Raw genomic sequence first — 6,000 nt, 5'->3', positions numbered from 1 at the left:
AACCGCAGCCCAGTGAAATGAAATGCGTATGCAAAATAACATAGATTAATCTTGATGCGATCGATGCAGACACACTTCTTTTCTTAAAGGCTACAGTCAGAAACAACAACTTCGCAAATCACCCTAAGAGTGCCATACGAAAAAACAAAAGCAACTGTGGGTATAGACCAATTTCCTGCCCCAGAAGAGGCTCAGCCTACCAAACCCTGCTCTTTGCCTGCTTACCGAGCTCTCCTCATACCGAGTATCTAGGCATTTCTTCTCACAGACCGGTTGGGAGAAAGTTGGCATTCTTTAATATGTCACTGGGGACCCGTACTTACTTGATGGAATGGATGGGATGATGTGTTTCAGTTCAGCCAGTAGTGGAGGTTTCCTCGGCCTAGTCGCGTAAGAGCCCCCTTCTTTTTCTAGTTAGTTGAAAGAAAAGCAATGGGGAAGGTTGGCTTACCAGTTAATTGGTCTGTATCATATCTTGCTATGGTGGGACATCCTCTTCAGTTTAGGTATCCGGGCTGGCTGTTAGCTTTAGTCGTTCGGCACTCTTCCTTCATTCTCATTCAACAAGGAGAAGTGTCTAATCAAAATCATTGGTTGAGCCTCGCGTATATTATATGATGTCGTCCTGGAATTGAACTAGCGTTTAAGGTCGATCAAGTTCAAACAATTCGGCTCTGCAAGATCAATCAGATATCAAGTAAGAGATAGGCGCTTCCTATTAGTTATAGACTGCTTCTGTGACAAGTGGATCCCTTTAGGTTTAGTTGTTAATTGTACTATTCTCTTCAATAATTAGGTCTTCCGTATTCCTATTGGGGTCAGTGGTCTTCACCACTCACTGAGTCTGGATTCGTTTCATGGGTATTATTTGATGAGTGATCATCAATCTCTTCCATTGCTCCTATGTGCTGCTATACATACAAGGTACATGGGCCATGGGGCCTAACACACACTATACAGCCCAGCCCAATACTCAACACTCCCCCGGCTAAAGATATCTAACATGCCTATCTTGTTACAAATTGCTAAACCCTCACAAGGACCTACTCGTTTAGTAAAACAATCAGCTACCTGTTCACTATACTTAATGTTACCCCCTTCTTCGACCGAACAATCTCAATCCGAAGGAAGTATCGAAGAGGTCCAAGATCCTTTACCTCAAATGCTTCTCCCAGTCTTGCCTTCAAACATTTTATTTCTTCAACATCGTCTCCAGTAATCACAATATCATCCACATACACCGCCAAAATGGTGATATGGATTCGTCTATGCCGGTACTGTATGATCTCCATTACACTGAGAGTAGCCCATACCACAAACAACTCTCCTGAACCTGTCCACGCCCGTGGCGACTGTTTCAAGCCATACAAAGATTTCTTGAGCCTACACACCTTCCCATCAGTCTGTTTGTTCCAAAACCTGGAGGAATGTCCATATGGATCTCTTCTTGTAAATAACCACCATGAAGAAAAGCATTCTTCACATCTAGCTGATGTAAAGGCCACCCAAAGTAAGTTGACTGCGCATGAGATTAAGGTTCTCACCGTGTCCATCTTCGCCACTGGTGCTTTGGTCTCATCATAGTCTATCTCCCGTCTTCCTATAACCTTTTGCAATTAGCCTTGCCTTCTATCTATCCACCTTACCCTCTGGAGTCTGTTTTACGGTGAACACCCATTTGCATCCAACTGCTCTTTTTCCTGCTGGGAGTGGAAGAAGATCCCACGTCTTGTTCTTCTGAAGTGCACCAAGCTCCTCCTTCATTGCGTCTTTCTTTCCACCGGGGATCCAGCTTTGCAGCCTTCCAATCCTTTGGAATAGACACTGATTGTAGAGATGCAATGAATGCTTTGTGTGCGGGTGAGACATAAGAGTCTGAAACTCCATTTGCAATGTCATGCTCATAGCCATATCGGACCGGAGGCTTTCCAGCATTAGTCCTAGTCTCTCTGCGTAGTGCAAGCGGCAATTCCAAAGAAGTATTACCACCTGTCTCATTTTAACCTCCATCTTGCTCTTGTGGCTCCTCCTCGACTACCTCAGGTTGCTCTTGTGGTTCTTCATCCAAGACCACTAGCGGTACAAGAAGAAGGGGTCCCGGCTCGGGGGCGGGGGTATCTTACTTCTTTTCCTCTGCGTTCGTGACAAGCTAGTAGGCACTCTTGTGTGGGTTGGCTCATTCCCCTGGAAAACGAATATTAAGAAGATAGATACCATTCCGTCGATACTAGATTCATTCTTTCTGCTCAAAAAGAACAAAGCCTCTATTGTGGGAAAAGTCTTTGAAACCCGAAGTTCTAAAATAGAAAATGGAATGAAGAAGGGGTGTGACCTTATGGCCAACTATACTAGCTCCCCTAGAGGGATAATATAGCTCCTAAAGGATGATTGTTTATGGTATATTACCGTAATTGGAGAATTTGACCTGGTGCTGACTTGCTGCTGTTCTGAGAAGGGGACCTTGCAAAGCTTGACAAGTTTTTTTTATATTTATCGATCCAATCTGTCTACAGATAGGCGCCTGCTGTGGCAGCAATTAATTAATCTCCGCCTTAGCATACAAGGACCATGGCTCGCAGCGGGTAGTTACGGTGGTTTTGAGGAGACCCGCTCAAGGTCGCTGGTTCGGAGCTATTCCGAGATCTCAAGGAGCGCCAAGCTCAATACGTGCAAGAAGAAAGAAAGGCTTCCACCTACGACTGCAGCTGCTGGTACTTTATCTCTGTCGCTTTCAACTCCCACTCCTTCTCCCTTTGGTTTCTATAGGAAGTGAGACAGAATAATATATCTTGTGTAACTAATCTTTCTTATCGAAAGGTTATAGTTCGTAGATCATTTCTATAAGGACTATTTGAGCCATATCCGGTGCTTTGGACCTCTTTTAGCTGCTAGGTATCTACTGGGTTCAATCCCCACTTCCGCTTGAAATGAGTAAGTCAATCCTCTTGCTCGGCTGTGATACGAATACTATTCATACGCAGACCCGGATCCAAGATATGGGGCATAGACAGATAAGAATGGCTTCTGAGTTGCATTCATTGCACTCTGGAATGTGGGGCTCCTTGGCTGATGTGATGGAGCGGTATCAGCAGATACTTGCAAAGATCAAATCAAGCAGAAGAAACAAGGAAGTTAACTCCGCGCCATCGGCCACCTTAACACGAACAGCTTGGGACAGAGGTGTAATGCCTGACAGAGAATCAGCAATAGAATGAATTTTGCATGCATTTTTCATCGAGTGAAACTACTTGAATAAACTGGAAGTTTTAAACCAAGTACTCTTGAAATCGCTACCCCCTGGGATGGAAAAAGAGGCTCAGGTTTTAGCCCTCCGTTTTACCCCGGAAGTCGTTGTTCGTCTTTCGATATGAGAGGATGGCAAGTGTCCGCAATGACTTAGCGACTTAGCCAATTGGTTACAGATTCTAGACTGATCGATCAGATCACATCATCTCGAGCAAAGAGCTGAGAGCAGAGAAGCGACATCGCTTCGACACTCCTTCCTCTTTTCATTATGAAACCAATATCAAGCAAGATATGAAGAAGAGGGCGGCTCCCTGGATTGAACACATAAAGTAGTGCCAAGATCTCCTCTATGCGAGAGAGAAGTTCTCAGAAATGATGGAGCTGTTGGTTTCGGTCATTGTACGCTTGGTTGCTAAACCGCACCCTTTACGGCGTCTGTAGGAAGAATTCATTCTGGTCCCAAAACTTATAAGAGATCTCGGTAGTGAATATGCAATGCTGAATTCCAATAAGTTGGTACTTCGCACAAGGAAGAAGCTCGTGTTAAAGATAGTTTCATCCAGACCGAACCCTACCTTAGCGTCTCATCCCCACCCACCAAGTCTTTATCCGCGGTGAAAGGAGTGGTTTAATTCGATGCAAGGTGCAAACGAGCTTTTCCAAAGATGGAGTCCTTTCAGAAATACATGTGCCAGAAGAAAGCAGATTCTTTTTCTATCATAAAATGAATCTGCTTTCTGATGGCCATTTCGGTCCGTTGTGGGACCACGGCTTGCAAAGAAGGTATTTAGCGCAAAGAACTTCTTCCGCTTTTGGGGATTCCACTAATTGATAGAAGGAAGTGGATGCGGCAGGATTGGCCCCAATTGAATCACTAGTAGAAGAGATCCACGTGCAGAGACTGTTAGGGAGATGCAGATGGAGGGACGTTTGGATTGCTGCTAGAAGGGCTTACGACGAATAGATTGTTGGAATGGCTTTAAGTGAAAGGGAATCCGGCAGCTTATATAGCGCTAGTGAGAGGCCTCCTAGTCTATTTCGATGGACGTCTCCTAATCCTTCTTTTTCTATGGGTTCAGGAATGCCATGCCAATAACAGATAGAGCAGCTAATGGTCAAGCCAGAGGCAGCAGGTCTCATTCCAGACTCCACTCAGAATACCCGGCTCTTTTTCTAGACTCCACTAGGAAGACCTTGCTCTTTCACAGATACGGGGATCAGACATGGCTATCGCTTCGACAGCTTCTCCGGATGAAAAGACGCCGCCCAATGGATGGAGTTGGAGGGACACGGAATCCTTCCTAAGATGTGCCTAGAGAGAACAATCCTTTCAGAATCTCGTACGTCTAAGTGATCAACTACTTGTGCCTCCGAAAAGCTAGAAATCAGTAAAAGGAATGATCTACAGATAGAGGGTTCAAACCATATAGCAGCACTCATCCCGCCCTGACCCGAGTCCCCTAGCCTCTCAGCTTCAGCAGTTGTTGTAAGGAGAAGTAGCAGGATTGTTAGTTTATGTGCCGAGCAGGCGCAGGGATGAGAAGAGAATTGCATAGAATAGAAGCAGCTAAGGCTCCTTCCTCTTCAGATTCCTACTAAAGGGCGGCAGGTGAGTGAGTCGGCCGCATTGTTCCATCAGTGTGTCAAGGTCCATCAGTGTGTCAAGCAAGTTAGAAGAATAGCTTGTGCTTGTAGTGCAACAGTTGCTGCAAGAGCAAGAGCTACTGGTAAGGTTTAGTGTACGAGCCAGATCAGAACCTGAACTCGATTTGTCACTGTGCGCCGCTAGGGCAAGGTCAGAATGAAGATAGCAAGGGACGTTACTCCAACTAGAGTAGTGAAATACCGAAATCAAGGAATCTCTCCGGGAAGACAGTCAAGGAAAGGGAAACATTACTCTACTAAGAAATAAACTCGTATAAGAAAGAAGAGACTTGGATTCCGGATTCCAATCTTTGATCCAGTTTTAGGCCAGTGCTCAAACTTGGAGAGAAAGAGCTTTTCCCTCAACTTCACTCCCTTGACTTGACTCCCGACCGATGATCCTACTAACGTCATTTTGACAGCTATGGATATGGAATTCAAGCATGCGTAGACACCGACCATATAGATTCTCTGACCTCTGCCCTGGAACCCCACATCGGGAGGCTGCCAGTACGTACTGCTATTTGACCTCGATACCCAGTCCGCTGATAAGAAAACTTCTGTTTCACTTAGGTGCTGCCAGTGTGGAAGAGGAGATTCGAGCCTCATAAGTGAATACGGAAATCCATCTGAACTGGTATCCATCCCTGGTAAGTAAGCTTCCTCGCTCGGTTTGTTTGCTATTGCTATAGTTCGATCCTTAAAGAGAATCACTGGCCCGGCTATCTCGAGGGATGGGATGAGAATTGGAATGAGAATAGGAATTGGAGAACAGAAGCAAGTGTGGAAAATGTTACTAATGTCAATTAAAAGAGTTGGCATCGGATCAGTGGTGTCGTTCGGATAGAGGGAACGAATAGTGGGTGAAATCCAAAAATCTTCTTTCCTTTTGGGGATGAGAGCGACTACACTACATAATTGGAACTTGCCTTTGCTTTATTGCCTTAGCTTCATTGGTATTGGAATGAATTGTCTTCTATGTGGAGATCCAAGGCTTGGTTTTCTAGCGCGAAAGCCGTTGCTAGCATCTGTTTGATTGCTGGGTTGGGTTAGCAAGTTATTTATTATCCATTGGCCACATCGCGATAGCCGTACTAGAACTTGACTTTC

Source organism: Triticum aestivum, mitochondrion (genome assembly GCF_018294505.1).
Source record: "Triticum aestivum cultivar Chinese Yumai mitochondrion, complete genome".
Classification (NCBI taxonomy): domain Eukaryota; kingdom Viridiplantae; phylum Streptophyta; class Magnoliopsida; order Poales; family Poaceae; genus Triticum; species Triticum aestivum.
Note: the sequence above shows the minus strand (reverse complement) of the source record.